Raw genomic sequence first — 25,140 nt, 5'->3', positions numbered from 1 at the left:
AATGTACATTTTGTTTTGTTATTTTGAGGTTAGGTGTACTTTTCTTGTGAGGGAAATGTTAGTTGACCTCTACATTTCCTAATAAGTCAAGTCTCTAAAGTTTTAAGGTGCAACAATTAGTTGATTTAGTTCCACATTGATAGAACATCACGGACTTAATCATGGCTTGTGCTTGGAACTATCAAACCTAGAAAGATGGACCCCCCTCCATTCATATAAAAAGGAAAAATGTGGACTTTTTGAGAAATTTTCCTTTTTTCACCCAGATTAGATGCTGTTTCTTCTGCCTGTAAAGTTTCTAGGTGCTTCATCTGGTAGATTTAGTTCCACATTGCTAGAACATCAGAGGTTTAATCATGGTTTAAAGACATGGAGGGGTCTGGTTTGCACTTGGAAACATCATACCAAGAGACAAGGAACCCCCTTGTCTCCCAAATAAATAAAAAAAAAAGATGTGGAATTTTCTTTTTGCCTATTTAAAAGACCATTTCCTATACACAGCAAAATATGAGGACCCAAAACAACTCTATGGGTGTTAATTTCAACACTTTGAAAGTGTCTCATGGGGTCCACTCAAAACTGAGTTAAATCAACACTTTCAAAAGGGTTGGCACATTGACACTGAAGTAAGGGTTAATTTTAACTCTGGGCAGAGTTAAAAATGTAACTATATTTAACACCGCCTGGTAGTATTTTTTTTACTACAATATGTTGTTATTTTATTCAACTCTCTTGAGTGTAAATATGGTAAAAAGGTCAAATAGACTGTAAATTACAAAAGAAAAAACATTTTATTTGAAAACATTCACCGCTTCAACAATTCATTCAGTTTTTAAAATGCAACAATGTCAAATATGCTTTAAATGTTTTATTAGTACAGACAGTATCAACAAAATAGTTTCAGTCCTTTAGTCCAAACTTGATGTTTCATCAGTGCAATTTGAAAGTTCAATATATTGTCACTCATAGTTTTCTTCTAAACGCATATTTTTCTTCTGAAATGACATTTTAAACAACTTGGCTTGCAAATCTTTCACTTCTGGTGTTTCTTTGGTCCTCCATATCAAACACAGCAGTTTATGAAGGTATAAATGCTGTAAACTTGTGTGAAAACAAACTTTAGCTTGGAAATCTCATCAAGCATGTCCTGTGAATGATGTGCTTCCCAGCCACAGGATGACCGTTTTATCCATGATGATGTAGTAGCTGCTGATCGCTCGTCTGGTGGTTCTTGATGCACGGATATAGGGTGAAGCTCATCTAAGAACTCTTCAAGACTCCAGCATGACTAAGAAAAATGTTTGAAAACAAATTGCAATCAAATTCTATGATATATTTAAAAGAACATTTAAAGTAAATAAAACATTCAAGAAATCTAAACTCACCTTTTGAAAATCTTCATGATGATCCACAGCTTGACTCTCCCAGCTGATTGAGGTGACAGGATATGGAAAAGTAGAAAAAACACATACATCACTGTTGGATCTCCAAAAACAATTAGGTTAACCACTATGACTAGAACTGGAAAAACAGGCAGCTGTCTGTCCAGAATCTTGAATTTAACACAACACTTGGAGCAAAATTTAGAGGAGCTTAAAATCTTTTATATCATTTAGTGATGCTGACTTCCCCAAAATATTGGCCACAGTGTAAAAAATATTCATAAACTTACAGTTTTATGTAAGTGTGTGTCTGCGTGTGTGTGCGTGCGCGTTTCTTTACCAGATTCAACTTGTTAGGCCCTTTCAGGTCCAGTATTGACGCCACCTTTCCTGGAGTCTAGCAGATGTTTCAGGTCCAAATATAATCTAAAATATTAGGATAAGCAGAAGAGGAAAAGTGCAAAGCAAAGAGCAAAACATTATTTAAGTAATAGTTCACCCACAATACAAAACTTATCACCTTCATGTCATTTGTTATTCTTGAATGCTCTAATACCCTCTCAGCTTATGTGAAACAAATACAGAACTTTATCAAACATAACTTCATTATTATCACCACATATGACCAAGAAGGTGTGCTTGGTCATTTCACCAACACTGGAAATACACCATCCGTCACCGTCACAGGGTCTTGTGTTATTGTATAGAGAACTGTGGCTGTTAAAAAACAACAAAACATTAGTATCTAACACATATGCATAACCTTCAGATAAAAAAGAGAGATGAACATCACAAAGTATGCCTCACACTTTTTCAAATATCTTTTGATTCAGTTGTTGATTATTGATAATAAATCTACAAATCAAACCTGTATCATCTTTAGGCTGCTCAAATATGAATCAGTTGATTAATTTTACAGACAGGTGGCTGTTTACAACGCACTAAATTGTCTTTAATAAAACGGAAATGTTGTGTACAGTACATGCTAGGTTTAGTCTATAAGCACAATATCATGCGGGAGAAAAAGTTTGACTAAGATGTTCCTGACTACAGAAATAGCCTAACTTACTAACGTCAGACACCCCGAGTTGGGAAAAGTCACTTTCGGGGGATACAGAGTTGATTTGCGGGAAGTAGCGGGAGAGATGAGTACCTGAAGAGCAATGGGATGAGTTGCGCGCGACGTACCTAAAGAGCGGTGGGGGTGACTTGCGCGCGACGTACCTGAAGAGCTGGGAGGGATGCGGTGGAGAGGGGTGTGCAAAGTGTTTAATGACCGGGCGGGAGACGCGCGATTTCCGGGAGATTATCATTCATTTTCGGGCATCTACTTGGGCATCTGGGAGTCTCTGTGCATTTGCGGGATAACGTTAACGTTAGTCCCGCAACTTCCGGGAGACTTCTGTAACGTTAAATGTCAGAGAAAGTGCAAACGCGGTCATTTAAAGACATCAATGTTAACATTCCGACTTTAATGGTTGTCAACACTTAATATAATTCAAGCGTACGTTATCACACGAGTCTATGGACTAACGGTATATGGACGGCCACGAATCAACCAGTTTAAAAGGGCCGCGGTGTTTAAAATAACCAAATTAACGTACACGAATAAAAAACAATCATATGTTTTAGTCAGGAAGCCTTTTACAAGTAAGCATGTGTTGATTTACTCACCAGATATGTTTTAGAAACTCTCCAGAGCTTATGGAAACCGTCCTGTGTTGCCGTTAGCATCCGGGCAGAGTAAGTTAGGCTGTTAGGCGGCTCTGGGGATTTTCTCGCTAGTTTGTTTCAAATTAAAGGAGAAGTGTCGATTTTATTTTATAGATGGGAAACAACGCACAAAATGGCATTAAGCGTGACAGAAATGCGTTGAACATGTACATTTGATGTTTTTATGCACTTTGTATGCGTGAGCATATATAAAAACATTCTTGAAAAGAAGTCAATAGTAATGCAGTTAAGCAAGATACACAAACGACCATGAATGAACCGCAGAAGTTTAAAATTGTCACTCCATTCTAAAGTTATTAACTTAACAATATGTTTACAACTGTATTTTCTTAAAGAAAGTCAGTAAAATACCAACATTTAGGTAGTTTGATTCACCAGTTGCTGTTCTAAACCTCAGATGGAAAATGGCGTCTGAAAATTCTTCAGTGAATGGGGCTGCATGAATTCCCGGATGTTGGAAATAACACCACCAAGTGTAGAAAAGATAACTCCTTGATTTCTCACTGAATAAAATCAATTCTAACTCTTATTATATTCATTTGTCAAAATCTAACTCTTTAACGTCAACACTTTACTCTGAAATGCTTCAACACCGAGAATTTAACTCTGATGAATTTGCTGTGTAGGGCTGCAAGGGTTCAATCTACTCACGGGTTCGGTATGTATCACTGTTTCAGGGTCACGGCCCCTTTTTTTAAATTATTTTATTCATTTATTATTATTTTTTTTCTACTTCTTAATTTAACAGTCTTAAGCAATTATGCAGATAATAATTATACATCTTAATAATTGAGCACTTTTAGAGTATTAATTTCTTGTTAATGCTTGCATTACCAAAGCACCAACGCATTTTTATTAGCATTCATTCCAGAGAGCTCTGTTATCAGCGGGACCGTGGTAAATCTGTACAGATTGCAGATCGTGGTGGTCTGCTCAGAACGCTAAGGTTCAGCTAAGAGAGAGCGTTCAGCTCATCTCTCTTGTCTTAAATCAGCAGGAACTATCGATTGGGAAGAAAACTTTTATTAGCAGACAGCGGGTAAACAGTGAATAAATAGTAGAACTGATCAGGTGAGGAATTACACCCAGCGGGAGTGTGAAATAGGTAAAATAATGCAGACCTTTATTGGCTGTATGTCCAGGTCCATATGGAGCGGTTTCTGGGTCATGCCGATTTACTCAAAACTCAAATAAAGCCGAGATCGGTGGTCACTAACAGGCGGTCCACCGATCTACGCTATGTTTGAGTTTTGAGAAAATCATCATTCATAATTTTATTGTGTCTGTCTGAATTTACATTGAGTGTCTGTTGAAACACTGATGGAAATGTGCTGTGTTTTGACGTTGCTTTTGCGCTTTACCTTCTTTACTTGCCATCCAGACACGTGACTAAACGTGATGTCAACAACAGATTTATATACTAAGATGTAATTGGGCAGGACTTTGTCATGGGCAATGCCTGTGAAAGGTAATTGGAAGCCTACAAAGGCAGAATTGCTTGCTTTGTTGCAAAGTTTTGTTTTTTTTAATCGCCAAATAAATATTAATAATGCATATTATGAACTGTGGATTACAGGGTACACCGAACCCTGGGAGGACAACAGGACGATTGTTTTTTTTTTTTTTTACAGAGAACTAGGTATGGGTATCGTTAAGGTTTAAACGATGTTGCTACTTTTATCGATACCACTTACAGTATCGGTTGCGTACTTTAACAGTTGTCTTATCTGTACTTTTTGTAGTATTTTTTTTATATTAAAAAAAAAACAAATTGAACAGAATTAACAACACTTTATTTTATTTTTTAGGTTTTTAGTGTAACATAAAACAAAACCAATAATTGTAAAACAAAGTAATTTTTTTCTGTAAAAAATGTTTGATGGTTTGAAGGACAATAACATGATTTTTTAATCATTCTTTTGGAGAAAAATCAACATGTTTAACTTTTCTGGCAGAAGTCGGGATCTTTCTTGGTTAATTGTGCTCTCTGCTGTTGGAAAAACACTGTTTGAGTTGAAAAATGCAGTTAACTGTGGGTTTGAGGGTTTTGGAGTGTGTTGCAATGTAAAAAATATTTTTTTTGAATAACTTCTTAATAAGCATAGTTTATTATTAGGCTATTCATAGGCTAAATTTTTGTAAATACAGCTGATGTAAAAGCATTTTTAATGCTTTAGATTTATTTAAGCTACTGCAGGAACAAAATACTGTTTTCATTGTAACCAAATGTGTGTGTCTATTTAACTATTAAAATGATTGACTGCTGGCATAACGATGTGGATGATGTAACGTTATCGTCGGTAGCTAAGCAGTTCTGCAATTAACGCACTTTTGAAAGATACTTTCACTTAGCCAGATTGCTTGTGCTTCCACTTCTACAAGAAAACAATTTGTTGCAATGGGCATTGTCGCTGTCTATTTGGAAAATATAACCTGTTTGGTTCACTTTGCAAGCTTACGAGCTGTGTGTGCGTGAGTCTGTATCGCGACCTATGTGTGTGCACTTGGCATGAGTCTCCACAGCGGAGAACTGTGAAAGCTTTTATACTTGATGTGCTCGCCGGAAACATGAGCATTTCTGAACTGCGCAGACGAATATCAAATATCGTAAATTAGAAAGGTTGGTCAGTTAAATTATGCTACTGTAAATAATGTTTATTCAGCAATAGTTTTCCAGTACCAATAGAAAAACCATTAACGTCAGAGCTTATCAATACTTTGGTCTTATATAATGTAGCACCTATACCGATAAAAAAGTACAGAGTTTCGGTACCCATCCCTACCGAGAATCGTTGCACCACTAGTTTCCTAAAAGTAAAATAAATTACAATTGGAGATTTCTACTAGTTTACCACCAATCTATATGCAGGACACACCAATATCACTGGATGAAGAAATATGAAAAGAAAAGTTTGATCAACTGTTTTTATATTTCATGAGAGTGATAGACGGTACAAATGCTCTCAAGAGTTTTTTCTAAATTATATTGTTCATCAATGTTTCAGGTTTGATACACCTACTTATTTACAATATGAAGCTTGTATAAAATGGAAAGAACTGTGGGAAATGTTTGGCAACTGATTTGTTTGAACATCTATGATGCATAAATGATATCACTGTAAGAAATGTCCTTCAGCAGAAATTCTGCTTTGTCACTTGTTTTGTTGATATATCTCATAGATAGTCAAGTTGGTTTGTCAAATTGTATTTACGTTTTGAGAATGACGAACCGAAAGACGTAATGCAAAAATACACATCGTGGACATGTCCTAAACAAGTGAAAACAAGAAACAATTTGTAACTTAAATTGGAGTTTAATTATTTCAGATTATTATGTGAAGCCGAAGAAACAACTTTGAGTGTGTTGCTGCTTTATAAATTATCGTATGAAAATCACTCACCCCTATTTATAGGTAGATTGATGTCTACACCGACATATGATTACGATCTTAAAAACACAATATGGGTGCGTTATAGTTTTGCTTTCACACATTTTGTATGCCCTAATTAGTTTTTCCCATAGTTGTAATTGTACACCACATCAAAAAATAATAAATAAATAAATAAATAAATGATTAGGGAACACTTTAGAATGATGGTCCATTAGTTAATGTGTTTACTAACAATTACTAAGCATGAATATTCTTATCAAAATGTATTAATCATAGTTCAACATTAACTAATGCATTATTCTAATCCAAAGTTGTGCTTGTTAACATGAATGCACAGTGAGCTAACATGAGCTAATGTTATTGAGCTTAAACGTTAATTAACCTTAACAAAGTTGATTAAATGCAGAGTTGATCAAATATGTTTGTTCGTGTTTATAAATACATCGACTAACGTTAAAGTGTTACCGATGCCTTTAAATGCACAACGTTTCAGTTTGTATCTGCCGTTTTGATACACTAACTAGAGTAGTGAGCAAGAGAGGAAGAGAGAGGCAGGTCCTGTTTTGCCTGTTATCTCATGACCCGGCCCGCCTGCCAAAAGCAGCGTTATGCAAAAGGCTGGGAGGAAAAAGAGAGTCTGGGAAGGTACATTTTTGACGTCAGAGGTACCCGCATGTAAGAATTGGCTAATATCTGGTAATTAGCTGGAATGTGCTGGTTTATTGTACAACGTTTCACCTCTGTCAGCTCTCCAAATGCGCCTCTTTGTTTTCAACTTTTTCTTCACTCGGGAAAGTGATTCTTTTAAAAGCTTTCAGACTCCTCGAAGGGTGAAAAGTAGTACATTAGCATTGACGTTTCCAGTTTTTTTTTAACTGTCATAATAAAAGCAGAAGAAATAAAAGAAGCTAGCTGTCTCTCCTTCTCCTGGATGGCTCGCTAGATTTTGTGTCGCCACCCTGCAGAGCAGTATTTAAAGATCTATTCATTTTTACTGGCAGTTCGATAGAGTTTTAAAAGCTTCACATCGATAAAGAGGCTGGATGCCAGCCGTTTCCTCACCATCTTCTACACGAGCCTTTACAGCCTCTGGCAGGACATTTCCAGGTAGTCCTGATCCCAATCCATCAGGCTAGAGATTCCTTGTGCATAATGCATGTTCTTTTTCTTATGGAGTTCATATTCAATAATGGATATTACCTTCTCCCTGATGGCCGACACTCTGATGGTGTAGAACATTTGGCTTTTGAGCTGCATGCGATGATGAGAGCTGTCTTTTTTCTTGTTAGTTTGGTTATTTTGCTTAGTAACTTATACAGCCACCTACTAATAAAGATGCAGATAATAATAGTTCTGTAATTCATTAATGTTCCCATATATATTGATATCAGTGGACTCAATATTACTGCGTTTGCAATATTTATTTGTTTTAAATAGACATGTTTTTAAATGAATCCTGTGTTTAAGCACTATATACAAAGACTGTACACTCTGTGCCACTTTCATTTCCACCGGTTCACATTTGATAGTCAACAAAAAGATTTGATGGTTTTACTTCAAGTTTTTTTTTACTATAAAAGCTGAATTTAACATGTATTCGTGTAACAAAATTATTTGTGTACTTTTCTATAATATAATAGAATTAATATAATACAGATTTTATTTAAATAATAATATATAATATGATATATATAAAATATATTATATTATTATCACATTATATATTTATTGTATAACAATATTATCTAATATAATTAATATAATATAATTACATTAATATAGTTTTTATATTTATAATTTTCTCATTTCCATTCTTGCTTCATTTATCATTTCCTTCCTTCATTCAACATTTCCTTCCTTCCCTTCCTTTATCCATCCTTTTCTTTCTTCCTTTCTTACTTTCCTTCCTTCTTTTCCTTCTTCCTTTCCTTTTTTCCTACCTTCCTTCCTTTCTTCTTTCCCTCTGTTTGTCTTTCTTCATTTCTTCCCTCCTTTCCTTCCATTTTCTTCTTTCCCTCTATTTGTTTGTCTTCCTTCCTTCCTTCCTACTTTCCCTGTTTGTCTTTCTTTCTTTCTTTCTTTCTTTCTTTCTTTCTTTCTTTCTTTCTTTCTTTCTTTCTTTCTTTCTTCCTCCATTTCCTTCCTTCCTTTCGTTTGTTTTTCATCCTTTCTTCCTTTCCTTCCTTCCTTCCTTCCTTCCTTTGGTTTGTTTGTCATCCCTTGTTCCTTCTTCCTTTCCTTTCTTCCTTTCTTTCTTTCTTTCTTTCTTTCTTTCTTTCTTTCTTTCTTTCTTTCTTTCTTTCTTGCTTTCTTTCTTTCTTTCTTCCTTTCTTCTTTCCCCTGTTTTTCTTTCTTTCTTTCTTTCTTTCTTTCTTTCTTTCTTTCTTTCTTTCTTTCTTCCTTCCTTTCTTCTTTCCCCTGTTTTTCTTTCTTTCTTTCTTTCTTTTTCTTTCTTTCTTTCTTTCTTTCTTTCTTTCTTTCTTTCTTTCTTTCTTTCTTTCTTTCTTTCTTTCTTCCTTTCTTCTTTCCCCTGTTTTTCTTTCTTTCTTCTTTCTTTCTTTCTTTCTTTCTTTCTTTCTTTCTTTCTTTCTTTCTTTCTTCTTTCCCCTGTTTTTCTTTCTTTCTTTTTTTCTTTCTTTCTTTCTTTCTTTCTTTCTTTCTTTCTTTCTTTCTTTCTTTCTTTCTTTCCCCTGTTTTTCTTTCTTTCTTTCTTTTTTTCTTTCTTTCTTTCCTCCCTTCCTTCCTCCCTCCTTCCTCCCTCCCTCCCTTCCTCCCTCCCTTCCTTCCTTCCTTCCTTCCTTCCTTCCTCCATCATTTCCTTCCTTTCTTCCTCCATCATTTCCTTCCTTCCTTTTATTTGTTTGTCATTCTTTCTTCCTTTCTTTCCTTCCTTCCTTCCTTCCTTTGGTTTGTTTGTCATCCTTTTTTCCTTTTCTTCCTTCCTTTCTTCCTTCCTTCCTTTCTTCTTTCCTTCCTTCCTTCCTTCCTTCCTTTCTTCTTTCCTTTCTTCCTTCCTTCCTTCCTTTGAATCCATGTTGATGCTAGTGACTTGTTTGTTTTCAGACAGTAAAGAAAACAAAAAAAAAATCAAAGAAAATGCTTCAAATTTTTCTTACATATTTGTGTGAATATATGCAGTGTGACAATATGGTTTTGTGAATATGCCCTTTTTTGACATTTGAAGTCCATTTTGAGTGCGTTGGTTGTTAATAATGACTGCGGACACAGGCCCGTCCCCCTGGAGAAGATCTGACATGGGGTCAGCTGTGATATGTCAGGTCTGTCTTGTTTGTGCTGCTCGACTGGACGTGTGTTTTTCCTAGAAGATTTGGAGCATGAATTCATAAGAGCACCTGAGTCTGTGGGAACCCAGGGAATGACCCAAACATGGACAGGCCAAACACTGCATACCATTTACAGCCTCGCACATGTTGTTTTGCAGATGTCAATTTAGTTTATGTATTTATTTATTTATAGAAATTAATTTTATTTATAAAATGTCTATAAATTACACACTTACACACACAGAGAGAGAGAGAGAGAGAGAGAGGGAGAGTGCATGTGCGTGTACTGTATATAGTGGGGGAAATAAGTGTTCAACATGTCCAAATTTTTCTCAGAAAACATATTTTTAAAGATGCTGTTGACTTGAATTTTTCACCAGATATTGATAACAACTAAAGAAATACATATATGAACACATATGTGCAGCTTAAAGATGGCTCTAATACGAAGAATGAAGTCACATGCATTTGCCCAGATGAGATTTTTTTCAAAGAGTGTAAAAATCTTGTTGGTTCGGTGGGTCTCGTCTATCAAATCTGATCTTTATTTTGTATTTTATAATATTAATTTTAATAATAATATTGATAAATAATGTTATAGCTGTTTTAACATTAAGTTATGATTGAATTTCCTCTTGTTACAGTTATGAAAAGTTTTGATAACAAGCAAGAAATGTTCACGGGCCAATGACATCACCACATTGAAATGGTCTATTAACATCTGATGAAAATCAGTCAACAGCATCTTTAGAAATTTGATTTCTGAGTATTAAACTGTATATTATACATATTTATAATTTTCTTTTAATTTGTGTAATTAAAATGACTAACCGCAAACAATAAAAGTATTAAGAAATATTTAAAAATATAAATTAGTTATATCTGATAAACTAAAAAGTGAAAACAAACAAGCTAACAATAATGATAAAACAGAAAAAAATAAAACAGAATGTATTTAAAAAATATATATATATTTAAATATAAGCTGTTAATAAATACTTCTAAATCTGTACATCGTTTTAGTTTTTTCTGCTCTTTAAAAAAGATAGCGAAGTTTAGTGGTTTTTATTTGAGCGGTTTTTATTTGATTTTTAAAGCATAACGGAAAAACACAAATGCGGAATTATAATTGGGTCTAATTCTGTTTTCAGTTATTTTTACTCTTTAAAAAATTGTAATGCATTCCTACTGTAACTGCACACAATTAAATAATGAGATTTGTTTTATCATTTCCTTTTAACATTGTTTCATTCTTCCTGTCAGTGCTCCATTTTCAAATCTTCAAATTGCTCTCATTCACTACAATCTCAATACAATAATGGAAAAAAATAAAACCTCTTGATTCTGACATTACAACTGTAGCTGCATAGAAAAGTCACAAAAAGTCACCAAGACGTACTTGGCTGACTTTTATTTTCCAGGCACTCTGTTATCATGTAATTGCTTACATCTGCCATTACATCTACCGTACACTGGCTTTTCAGGCATTCAGCAATTAGTATGGGATTGTTGGCTCTCATCAGGGCATCAGTCGGGGTGAATCAGCCATTATCTCACGGTGCATCCCTGAGGCTCCATGCTGAGCTTTACATGCCCTCATGTGCTGCGCCGTCGCTCTCTGTTATGGCCAAATGCATGGTATGGATTGGCGTTAATTGCCTGGATGGCATGGCTGAGTGCTGGATCTGTTAATCAGAGCTTTGATTAGAGGGCAGATGGTTGATTGGGTCCAGCGAGAGGACTTCAAATCTGAAAGACCCTCCAGCAGAGGAGAGATGAAGAGATCACTGATGTATAGGGGGAATGATAAGAAAATCTGTTTGGGAAAGGAACTGACTATCAGAGAGACGATGTATTTGGATATTGGAAAATCTGTTGTTATAATATATGAGCAATATCACACAAGTAGCAGTGCATATGGTTGTATATCGGCATTTTCTTAGTGTCCCACAAGTGATGATATACAGCCTTATTCCACTGCTACAGGTGTGATATTGCGCTTATACAACAGTTTGATGGCATAATAGTGTATATAAAAAAGAAAATCTAATATGGAGAGTCTCAAAAACCATTATGTAAATTCTGATTTATACTTTCGCCTGGCGCCGCGTGGCGGACCTCCACTGAATATGCGCGCACCTCACGAAATGGACAAGGCTTTTTTACTTGACGCATTCACTATTCTTTAAAACGATGAGGTGGTCTAAAGTAACCAGATGGATAAACAGAGAAGTAGGAAGGGTCCGGAACAACGTCATATCATTAATATCATTCAAGATTTTAAAGCTTATTTTTAAAATAACTTATTTTAACGATTATAAAGATTTCTATAACCGTTCAAGATTTTTGAAATTCAAACTTTGATGAAACTTGCTTTCGTTCATATCTCGGACAGTTCCACCTATTAAAGTTTATTAAAATATTATTGACAACAGAACATGGGTTTCTTTACAAATATATATTTTTATTATGGCAAGAATAAAAGCAATAAAAAAAAGTCAACTTACTAAAAATCTAAAAACTAAAGACTTTTTTAAATTTTATTTAACCCACTCAACAGTTCACACATTACTTTCTGGCTAGTTTGTCCTCTACTGATATGCTAAAAAGGCAATAATGGTCTAACATTCCTGAACATTTTCATCAATAAACCCCAGAAAAACCTTATCCTTATAAATAAACTGCATAGTTGCAATCTAAACAACTACATTCTCGACTAAAAAAAGCCTTAAAAGTACATTATGTTGTCCAACAGCTGCCATATTTGTCAAACTGTAGTCCTCTGCTTGCCACTCGTGTGGGCGGAGTAATACACAAAGGTTAAGAGGCTGTATGAGTGCTGATATTGCTTAAATATCCCACAGCCCTCAGCCAATCAGATTCAAGAACCAGACAGAACTGTTTTAAAAAATATAAATTTCATTTTTCTGTTATTAAATGCTGATATGAAACCATATGAATAGTTTCACAATATTTGAATAGCTTAATTTGACCATTTGATTGGGAGTTGAACTGTATTCAGATACAGAAATGGAATAGTCACAATCCAAAAAAAAATGCTTTTCTATGATTTTCATTTCTAGTCCAAATATCAAAACATTTGAAAAACATATATATTGCTTTTTAGGAGGCTAATAATTTTAACCTTAAAATATTTTTTAAAAACTAAAAAATGCTTTTATTCTAGCTGTAATAAAACAAATAAGACTTTATCCGGTAGAAAAAATATTATAGGGAATACAGTGAAAAATTCCTTGCTCTGTTGAACAACATTTGGGAAATATTTAAAACAACGAAATGAAATAAGGGCGGATAATTCTGACTTGAACTGTACGTTTTTAATTCTTCGTCATTCACATCTGTGGAGAAGTTAATTCTGGATTCTGCTCACACCTGTACACATGCCTCACTGTATGTTGGTGTTGTGTCTCTCTCAGAGTTTAACTGCATGTTCAGAAGGACAGGAAGCAGAGAGTGACTGAAGCCTCTGAATCATCCATCCTGTTTGTTACTGGAAACACACACACACTCTCCACCTGTAACGATTCATAAGCAGCCTCATGAATGAATACAAAACATTATTTTTGAGCCGCTAATCACTGGAACTAGATCACAGAACTTTTTTCCCCTTTTAGAAAGTTTTGTTGTTGATATTGTACCTGTTAAAGTAACCTATTTTACAGTTTACGCTAATAACATAGGGGTGGGCGATATTGCAAAAGTATGATGCCAACATTTTTTTTTCGTGATTCCTCTTGATGTTGGTTTTAATATTCTGCAAGTTGTCTGAGCAATACAGCAAAACTAATTAGCTTATTTTAAAAACAAGGGAACAAAAATAGACAAAGACAAAGTAAAAAAAAAGAAGATTAAAGACAGAAAATACAGAATACAGAAAATAAAAAAGTCATATTTTGTTATGTAATGAATAAAACAAAGATTCACATTACAAATAAAACAAACAGTGGTTCATCTTTCAGGTACAGTAGGTGTATTTAGCCATATCATTTAAAAAAAATTAATGAACAAACAAAAATAAATGTTTTTGGGTTTATTAGCATCAAGTAGATAGCTATTCCACAAATTGTAATTATGTCATTGTTTACTCACTCTCAAGTCATTTTACATCAGATATGTGGGTAAATCGACAGGGCAAAGCAGTGGCGCAGTAGGTAGTGTTGTCGCCTCACAGCAAGAAGGTCGCTGGTTCGAACCTCGGCTCAGTTGGCATTTCTGTGAGGAGTTTGCATGTTCTCCCGGCATTCGCGTGGGTTTCCTCCGGGTGCTCCGGTTTCCCCCACAGTCCAAAGACATGCTGCAGGTGAATTGGGTAGGCTAAATTGTCCGTAGTTTATGAGTGTATGAGGGTGACAGGCTCAGACGACAGCCCGGCCGGAATGTGTAAAAAAGTCATCATATGGACAAGTCTAAAATGGCTTGTTCCAAAGAGCCGACCCCGCAACCATACAGGACTAAGGCCAAAGAAGAAGAAGATGTGGGTAAATCAACAGTTGTTATTTTCTTGTTCTCAACAGCCAGTTCAGTATATCTTTGTGTGTGTGATATTTGGAAACAAAAATAAAACCTTTAACCATTGTCAGCCGTAGTAGGAAAAACAATTGATATCAAAGTCAATGTATACCAGTTTCCAAGATTTTTCCTAATATCATCTTTTAATGTCAACAAAACGCATAAATAAACTCTGAAACAAAAAAAAAAAAACTGATTTGTAACAAGTCATGGCTGAGTAAATAATGACACCATTCTCATTTTTTAGGTGAACTATCTCTTTAATGATAAGCTACAGTGTGTTGAGTCTATTAGTCTGCTGTCCCTTCAAGACCTGTACACATCACACATCTGTATTTCTCTTGTTTTCTTCCACTTTTGACACAAAAACTTGTGCAGTTTTAACAGTTTTGGTGCAATCAATTTATTGAATCTTTATTTCTATAGCGCTTTTACAATATAGATTGTCAAAGCAGCTTAACAAAGAAGTTCTAGCATATTGAAACTGTGTAAGTCCAGTTTTCAGAGTTGAAGTTCAGTTCAGTTCAATGTGGTTTAATTTTCACTGCTGAAAGTCCAAACACTGAAAAACAAATCCATCAATGCGCAGCTCCAGTAGTCCTAAACCAAGCAAGCCAGTGGCGAGGAACAAACTTCACCAATTGACGAAAGTGAAGGAAAAAAAAACCTTGAGAGAAACCAGGCATAGCTGGGCATGACTATTTCTTCTATGGCCAAACTTCTTGTGCAGAGTTGCAGTCTAGGTGCCGGAGGCTGAAGAATCAGATGTTAAAGATAACGTTGTCCTGTAGTAGGGGCTGTTTGACAGGCTTTGTAGCACGAACAGCGATTTCTTCTTAGACATGCACTGCACAAATAAAACACGGAGCCACATTTTCTGTTAATGTGGTAAACTAGCTAAACAGAATTTTGAAAAGCGATTTTTGGCGAGTGTAACTCCACCACTGTATTACAGTTTGATAAGACTTTTAGTCATGCTGGACAGTATATTAAGAGAGACGCCACAGTGTTAACAATTTCCTGCAGAATACAGTAATTTACTGGCAGCAGTTTGCATTTACAGTATTGTATACATTTACTGTAAAATATACAGCAGTTTTCACAATGCGACTTTGAAATACGGTCCCACTGCATAACTGTTTTACAGTAAAATACAGCTCCTATTACAGTTAAATACTGAGTAATTTACAAAAAATCATTTGTAGTAACAATGTCCTGTAGAATATACAATAACATACAGCAAATCAATTGCGCATTTACAGTATATGTATGCATTTACATATATTTTTACTGTAAAATGTACAGTAATTTTCGCAGTGCAACTTAAAAATAGAGTAGAAACGGGTAGAATGTGCACGATGCTTCGATATTTCTTCAAAAGCTGATTTTAATCGTCTGTGATCAAAAGTCATATTGCAGACCCCTACATGATAATACCGTATATGTGTAGTGCCGTATACTGTATGCTGTGCAATTTAAAAGCTTCAACAAGAAGATTTGATTCCGTCATAAGCTTAGTTTTAATTTAAAATCAGTTTCCATATGAAGATCACGAATGAAGTTTTGACATCTTGAATTGAATTGGTGATTTCTACAATCTTTTAGAAGGTTACAATGCTTTTGGTGATGAAAGAAATATGTCCATGTTCACATGTTCATGATGACATGAGTGTGAGTAAATGATTAGAGCAATTTCATTTTGGGTCAGCTATTCTTCTGGTAAATAGACAGTTTTCAGTGAATTTCGGGTTGTTATCTCTTCACTATGATCCCAGAAAACCAAATCCTTCTGTCATTTTATAGGATCTAGTCACTGCTTACCTTTGGTTTGATGTCTGTTGGTTGACTTGCTCTCAGCAGGCCTCATGTTTAACTGCGCGATCTGCATGCAGGACACATTCAAAAAATGTAGACGTCTGTCTTCCGCCTCGGGCAAAAAACAGGGATGAATGTATCTGAACGGTTTTTAACGAAGACAGAATTTGCTTTATGACGTGTTCTTGCAATCTGTACTTTTATCTTCTTGTGGAAGGAGATTTAAAAACAGCATGTGTACGGCCTTAAATGTGCTTCATCTGTTTTCTCCTGGGACAAAACCGACAAGTTCACAACCGATGAAGTGGAAGATGCAGTCAAGAACAGACTCGGTTAGATGTGGATGAATAAGAATGTCAGTGCGTAAAAGGGTCTGTTTGTGGTGTGATCTTTCTGGCTAAGGGTTTTATTAGAAATGATTGGGTAAAATTGGGTTTGGAGGGGTAAAGTACATGAAGAGCAAGGTGAGTTTGAAGTCAAGCAGTAATACTGTAGGGCAAGGATGATGTGTTTTTCTTTTTTTTGTAGGCCATAACCTCTTAGCATTTTTAACACCTTCAGTTTCATCACATCAATAGCTATGTTTCCATCCAAAAATGCGAATAAACTTTATGCGCAAAACTGGATTATCGCACAAAAGTTGTGCGAATAAATCAGCGTTTCCATCCAACGAGTCAAAGCAAAAAAAATCATCACTTCCTGATTAACTGGCGCCAAATATCAACAGTAAAAACTGCATTTGCTGCAGTAGGAGAAGCTGCATCAATCTTTTCTAAATGAATGTGCCTCAGAAGACAATCCTGACAAGCAGTGAGCGTGCAGTGGTGTTTGAAGGTGTCAGACGCGGAGCACAGGCGCTCTTGATTCTGGAGGTCATTAATAATATAATAACATTAATACTGAAACGGTAAGGCGTTTTATAATGACCAAAACAACATTTCAGATGTTTTATAATGTGCTCAGCCTGACGTTTTATCCATTCACACATTTTAAGCATCACATGATCTCTTTTAACAAAATCACATGACCTTTTTTAATACGCATGCTGGAGTTTGTGCGGTAAAAGTGTTTCCATCGTAGTTTATGCGCATCTTTTCTTATCGAATAAAAAGTTTATCCTACCCAGTTAGGCGCATACGGTTTTTATGCGCATTTTCAAAATTTATGCGCATCATAGCGTTTCCATCAACTTTTTTTGGTGGATGGAAACATAGCTATTGTTGCTTGTGTTAAATGCTTTAAATGAGTTCTGTGGTTTATTGGATATTTTACCTATATAAATATGTTGTTTATTTGCTCACCTTCAGGTCATCTAAGATGAGTTTGCGCAGAGCACAGTATTAAAGAAGATCTTTACACAGGGGTGCTTTTCAGTGTAAATACTTAATTGAAATTATGTACAGTAACACTGACATGATGCACATTTTATAAAGATTTCAGTAATTACATTTGAATATCACCAATGCATAATGTCGCATACATAAAAAACAAAAGACGGTGTTCACTTCTTACCTGGTGTCTCTAACATCAAGTTACGAACGTGTTTGCAAGATGGAAGTCATACAACATTTAGACAATGGTAGCTCAGTATGGCATGGGAAAGAGCTGGCCATCAAAGTAACAAACAAATAAAACAACATTTTTATTGTTGTATTACAGATCTCAAAAGGGTGCACAAGAATTTTACCCAAATGAAAACAAGACCAAAGAAAAGTGCGCTTCTCTACGCTCTTCCTGGCGTCCACAAATGATAATAGACCGGTCTCCTGACCAATCAGGTGTCGGCATAGGCAGACCTAATGAAAATTACAGGCATGGAAAGGGATGAGAGAGATAGAGAGCCAAAAAGCTAGAATGGATGGAAAAGTACAAACGATATACGTACGGAAGTAACAACATTTTTTTTTTTCGAAGTAAACAAAAAGTGTCCATGACAGTGTGGCAACAAGCTACATATGCTGGGGTTAGGTGTGTTGGGAAAAAAATGAATGATGAGAACCCAGTCCAGGAGACTCGAACAAACAGAATATCTGGTGTGTCGGTAATCTGCAGTCATAAAGAAGTCCACAAGCCTGCAAGAGTCTACAGGAGTTTCTTACAGTGATAAGAGTAGTCTGTAAAGTTGAAAATTACTCTAAATGGAGACAGATGTGTCTAAATGGAGACACTTTCTATTATACATTTTAGGAGGAGGCAGAGGTGGAAACATTGAAAATGGGCATGAGTTTTAGTTTAATATCTTGTTTTAAGGACTTGAATAGATCATGAGGTTTCACCTGGCCTGACCAGCTGGAAAGTATCAACCAAAAACAAAGGCACAGTCGTTGGGACCCTGCCTTTAGCATTTGCATCACTTTAGCTTAACCTGTGCTCTGTCACACCCTAGATAGAGTTTTGAGTGAAATTAGATCATTAAAAAGCAAAGAATGTAACTTTTCATATATATATATATATATGTAGATATATAATATGTAGATTATTGTTAATCTGGAACTAAATTATATAAATGCATATTTCCACAGGTGCTTGATTTAAAAAAAAAAAATAAATAAATAAAATATATATATATATATATATATATATATATATATATATATATATATATATATATATATATATATATATATACAGTTGAAGTCAGAATTATTAGCCCCCCTGAATTATTAGACCGCTTGTTTATTTTTTCCCCAATTTCTGTTTAATGGAGATAAGATTTTTTTCAAAACATTTCTAAACATAATAGTTTTAATACCTCATTTCTAATAACTGATTTATTTTATCTTTGCCATGATGACAGTAAATAATATTTGACTGTATATTTTTCAAGACACTTCTATACAGCTTAAAGTGACATTTAAAGGCTTAACTAGGTTAATTAGGTTAACTAGGCAGGTTAAGGTAATTAGGCAAGTTATTATATAATCATGGTTTGTTCTGTAGATTATCGGGAAAAAAATATAGCTTAAAGGGGCTAATAATTTTGTCCCTAAAATGGTGTTTTAAAAATTAATAGCGGCTTTTATTCTAGCTGAAATAAAACAAATAAGACTTTTTCCAGAAGAAAAAATATTATCAGACACACAGTGAAAATTTCCTTGCTCTGTTACACATAATTTGGAAAATATAAAACAAAAAAGAAAAAAATTTGAAGGGGGCTAATAATTCTGACTTCAACTGTATATATATATATATATATATATATATATATATATATATATATATATATATATATATATATATATATATATATATATATATGTGTTGCTTTAAAGTTCTTCAAGTCAAGTCAAGTCAAGAGTTTTATTTGTCACATACATAATAATACAAAGTATGACCAGCAGTGAAATGTAGGTCTGGTCCGCTCCAAAGACAGTGCAAGTATAGATAAACAAAAATTAAATAATAATGAGAAAAATATGTGCAAAAAATAATGTGCAAAAAATTATACAAAGTAATAGGAATAGCAGCAATATGAGGTATCTTATAGATACGACTTATACAGTGATATATACGTAATGTCAAGTGATGTTTAACACCGGGCCTGGGGAAAGTCCTTGAATCTACTGTTCATGAAAGTGTGGAAGCTAAAATAAAATAAAATAAAATAAAATAAAATCTAAATATTTTAATTTATAAATAAATGTATGTAAATATTTAACTAAATATAAAACTAAATACAAAATAATATAAGTTAAATTGTAAAGAAAATTATAATGGTAATTAAATAATGTATTTTTTAAATGCAAATCTAGCAGCTACCTCCAGCGACTCTAGTCTTGAATTTACAAATGCGTGTTTACTCATTTAGTTTCCTCTCTAGAGGTGTTAAAGGGAATTAAATGCAGCCCACAGATAGCGCTGTTGCATTGACCTGTGTTGTAATGCGGTGAGGTTGTGTCATCACTTCCTCAAGGGGAGCCTCAGTGAAAACACTGGTTCCTTTGGGACGTCCTGCCTCTGGTCAGGCCACTTGTACAGACTGACAGCATCAATAGCTCATCAACAGGCCTTCAAACGTTTGTTTTTTAAAAGGGTGATGTAATGTTTATATTCTTACACCCGCTTTTGATCTACAGGACGGGCACTCTTGAGGTAGATGGGGACAGTTTCAATAATTTATAATATATTATAACGCAACTTAAATAAGTGGATTATTTATGGCATGTACAGTATGAATTTGTTTATATCTATTTTTTTCTTCACATCTGTATTGGTGAATGTACAGTAATAGGCCAGGTTATTATAAAGCAAAAAGCCCTAAGAAGCTGTTGTTAACAGTGGATTTACAGTTAGAGCATTAATCCCCATGTAACAGTCACAGTTGTGTTTGTATTTTACAACAGCTTCAATCACAATTACCAGTCAGGAACAGCCTGTTTTATAAAAAAAAAACAAATAAACAGTAGTCAGAAAAAAATACAGTTTGTTGCACTTGCTATTTAAATAACAAAATAATGTAAATTAATGATATTTTCACAATAGTAAAACAAACTATTAACATTTATGTATTTATATGATTATTATTATTATTATTATTATTATTATTAAGTTGTAATCATCGTTATCATTATTAATCATATTATTATTGTTGTTGTTATTATTATTATTTTTTTTGGTTATTGTTTTTATTATTAATTATTAATTCATTTATTTATTATTATTTTGGTTATTATTATTATTATTGTTATTATTATAACTTTGTCATTATTATTTTGGTTATTGTTTTTATTATTAATTATGAGTTTATTTATGTATTATTATTTTGGTTATATATTATTATTATTATTATTATTATTAACCTATTATTGTTATTATTTTTATTATTATTATTATTATATTATTATTATTATTATTAATAATTAAAATTTATTATTATTTTGGTTATTTTTATTATTTTGGTTATTTATTTATTTATTTATTTATTTATTTATTTATTTATTTATTTATTTATGTACTGACAGGTACAGTGCAGTCTTTGTGTTGCATTCAAATTTAATATGGCTTTGTTCGTCCTCTGTTCAAATAAGTTCATATTTGCTAATAACCCTTCTCTTGAGGCGCTGCTAGATTACAAAGACCTGTAAATGAATCTTAATGCCTACTGGAGGGATTGCGTATCTAGTTTTTTCTTAATTAAAACTGTTCTCTTATTTCACATGTCGTCTCTCGCCTGTGGGTTCCAGCACTAAATCACACATCTGTAAAATGCAGGAGGGAGACACTAAATCAGATGATGATGATGATGATGTGTTTGCTCTTGAAAGTGCTGTTTGCTATGATCATCACAGGTGTTCGTGCAGAGCTGAGAGTGTAAATCAGTGAAAGAGTGAGTGTGTGAAAGTGAAGCCTAAAGGAAGCCCTCTAGTGGTGCAGATCCTCTGGTTTTTGTGCATTCAGTGTTGAAAATGGTTGAAACAGGCCCCAGGGCCTTACTGTTTTAAAGACAGTTTGACACCGTGTTTGAGGTGGTGCGTGCTGCACAGAGGATCAAACTGAACCCTTTTTTTGTGGTGGTGGTGGTGGAGACAAGAATAATGGCTTGTGAAACTTCTGTTGGCGATTCAGCTGCTATATTATAGTTACCTTCTATGTTTTTCTACCAATTCGGTTGGACTAAACCTGAAGAATTGTGAAGTTGATTCTGAAAGATTTCCACTGACTGCAGAAGAGTGCAGAATTTGATTATTTACCATGGTATTGCATAGGGCTGCATGATTGGAAAAATCTGAAATTGTGATATTTTGTTTTGCTGCTTTAAATATTGCATTATGAATTTTATTTGACCAAATGATTTGAATATCTCTATTTGAAAACATTTCATTGAATTTGATCGACTGGGATGAGCAAGTCTGGTGTTCATGCAGTGCATTGCATAAATGATAATAAATTACAAGCAAAAAATAAATAAATGATGTTGATTTAATATGATATAATGATTGGTTATTCATTGGGATAAACCCCTTGAGATGTACCATCTCATTTTCAAGGGGGTCCCACAATTAATCACAATCACATAATAACAACACAAGAAGACAAAACATAATTTACGAATCATCCAAAAAACATGACATAACATTAAAAAAATAATATATAAATTAAAAAAGTAAAAGAAAAATACTGAAAAAAGGAGGAAAAAGAAAGAAAAGAAAAGAAGGGAGGGGGTGTAGTAGTATACATACACACATACGTATATATACGTAGAAAAACTATATACAGATCAGTAAATCAATCACCAATCACGATAAATAAACAATACTTCATGGTTTTCTGGAGAGTCTAGCAGTATTCAAGTACAGAAAATGAACAATCTAATGTAAAATACATTGCAATTACTGTATAAATAATAAAATTAATAATATCTTTTACTTCTAATCTTTTATATATTCTTAGGCTGCGATTTATTCCTTGTAGCAGCATTTTTGCTCTAAGCTGCAGTCTTGGTAAGGATAAACAATGATGCGTGAGTCCGTTGTAAAACCTTTTCTCATTGTTTATTTTTATCACATCTTGTGCCATCAAATCTGTGACACAGCGCCATTGCCTATCAGTAGCACACGTCACCACATACAAACTCACGGTCTGAAAATTGTTTCCTCTTCCCTTATTGTTCCACTTACCGCCTGGCTGCCTTAAATCCCGATTCAATCCCGATTTCGATTTTCGACAGAATAAAAGTCTTCATTCACAAAATCAAAAACAATAAAGCAAATACTCCCAACATGAATAGTATACAAAGCAAATACTCTAACCTGAATACAATAATTATCAAATGTAAACTTAATAATAATAATCATATCATCCAGTCAACCTATTTAATCCAAAAATAGTAATAATAAAAAAAGAAATAGCTCTAACTAGGGATGCTCAAAATAACGATTAACCGTTAACTAAAAGGATGTGTTTGTAACCGATTGATGGTATCAGTTAAATAATTAAAAAATATGATTTTATATATTTGTAAAGTTTGGCTGCATAAGGGGCCGATCACAGCGAACAGAGGTATTGAGAGGTGCAACTTTTGAATGGTTTACTAACAGCCCCGAGTGTTTTACACACTGCTTATGCGTCCTGTGCGCCTCACGTTTTGCTGTTACGCGCTATGTGCGCTCGAGCAGAAAAAGCATGTTACCTCAGTTATGTCCTTTTCATTCTCCAATCAAATGAAAGCAGAGGCGGAGTTTCCTTTGAGGTGACAGCTGGGTTTGTGTTGTCAAGACGACTACGGCGAGCTTTTAATGATGGAGGAAAGACTTGTGGTCACTGTTTCAAGTCACCTAGAGCTGTATTACTTAACAAATCTTGAATATCATAATGTTATTAAAAAGTACAATTATAACAACATTCACAGCAACACTCGCGCACAATACTGCTCAGCTGGATTAGTCGTTATCTGGTGACTTAAAAAAAGAGCACCTCAATTCTTTTTTTTTTCTTGTCAACATAAAAGGTAGTGTGTTGCGCCTCGCGTATTTGGAATGGAAAAGCGTTTTTACTGTGATCAGCCGCTAAATGTGCAACACATATATGTTTACTTGCTGACAGTAACACATGCAACCACACGTGCCTGCAGATGTGTTTTGCCAAGGAAGCAAAATGTAATGATATTTCTGATTCTCATTTTAGCCAGAATCATGCAGCTCTAGTGGACAGTAACAGCTTCCGAAGTGAGACACAGATTCAGAGTTCCACATGAGGTGGATATTAATTAGCAATTGATATAAATATTATGAACGCAAACATTAGATGAGCAGGTTGCATTGTAACCCTGGGTCCCAACAAGATTTGCAGTGATAAGTAATTGGGATGTTTGCCCTACGAAACACAACATAAATTAAAATACAGCCATTCAGAAGCCCAGAATAGTGCACTTACTGCACTCCAACAAAATGGTAAGGTTTATAATCTAATTAATACATTTTAAATATGTAATTAAAATGACTAAATCTACATGCTGATTCACTGACATGTGTTAGTTTGAGAGTCATAGAATTAAAATTCAATTTCAAACGGTTTATTTTCAAGATCTGAGGTGAACTGTCTGCTGCTGCTTTTAGTATGGCAAGAAATGTCATAGAAAATGGCATTCAAACTTACATTATTAGCATTTAACACTAAATAAAGCACATGAGCTTTGCCTGAGGTGATAGTTTTCTGTTGTTCAGCTGCAGAAGCCGTTGATGAAATAGAAATTTCAGGTGTTGGTTTGGACAAAACTCCTATTAATATAAAAAATATTCAACCCAGGTTCATTCTGAAAATGTAGTCCCGCGACGTTTCTGGAGACCGCGAAATACGTCCCGGGAGTTACGTATGGCTGCAGTTTTTGTTTTTGCGAATCCGCGCATCTCAAATGCCTCTCGCGAGTGCAGTTCGCACCGGCGCTGTTCTCGCGTGAACCGCTGTCTGACTGACTGGATGATTGACTGCGCGACCGGCCAATCGGCTGACCCACCCTCCTCCTTCCCTAAACCCAACCAATTTTACCGATTGACTCGCCCGCCCGCTCACTTCCCTAAAAACGACCAACAATTTACAAAAGCCGTCCAAAAAAAAAAGAAAAGCCCTGATTTTTTTTATTATTTTTTTTTACCGAATTTTCGGATTTCACTAAATTCTCACCCTGTTATGAAACTTGTTCACTTTATTTTTTGGATTCTGTTTTTGTCTTGCCTGATTTCTGGAACCGCTCTTCCCCGGACTCGAAACCGATCGTCGTGGTCAACTCCTCTCTGCATCTCAAGTCTGCCGACGTACACGATGAGCTGAGTGAACAAACGGGTTGCAGCAGGAAAGCCCTCCACACGGAGGTAAGCGGTCGGCCGGCAAGCACAAAAGGGAACAGCGTCACACCGCCCCGTAGCGCTCGCTTAAAAAAAATAAATGTAGCTATACATACCTCCCGGGACGTATTCCGCTGTCTCCAAAAACGTCAGCGGGACTACATTTTCAGAATGAGCTTGGGTTAAAAATATTCCTTCTATTGCGTGCCGTTGCTTTTATTTA

General features: G+C 34.7%; 1 protein-coding gene and 2 long non-coding RNA genes across 6 annotated transcripts in view; 1 reads left to right on the top strand and 2 right to left on the bottom strand.

Annotated features, from left to right (window-relative positions):
• The window catches only part of hdac4 (histone deacetylase 4), a 399,635-nt gene that overhangs the window by 108,662 nt on the left and 265,833 nt on the right, over positions 1–25,140 (top strand). The gene's annotated exons all lie outside the window — the stretch shown is intronic.
• Positions 773–1,819, bottom strand: LOC137496434 (uncharacterized). Its single transcript, XR_015499861.1, has 3 exons — positions 1,723–1,819; positions 1,386–1,428; positions 773–1,288 (listed from the first exon to the last, which is right to left on the bottom strand). It is a non-coding gene; the product is annotated as an uncharacterized LOC137496434 (long non-coding RNA).
• LOC147842427 (uncharacterized) lies at positions 1,988–3,157 on the bottom strand. Its single transcript, XR_015499862.1, has 2 exons — positions 3,057–3,157; positions 1,988–2,099 (listed from the first exon to the last, which is right to left on the bottom strand). It is a non-coding gene; the product is annotated as an uncharacterized LOC147842427 (long non-coding RNA).

Source organism: Danio rerio, chromosome 9, assembly GCF_052040795.2.
Source record: "Danio rerio strain M-AB ecotype USA chromosome 9, GRCz13ab, whole genome shotgun sequence".
In the NCBI taxonomy this organism is placed as follows: domain Eukaryota; kingdom Metazoa; phylum Chordata; class Actinopteri; order Cypriniformes; family Danionidae; genus Danio; species Danio rerio.
The sequence above is the reverse complement of the archived record's forward strand: the minus strand, read 5'-3'. Positions and strand labels throughout refer to the sequence as shown.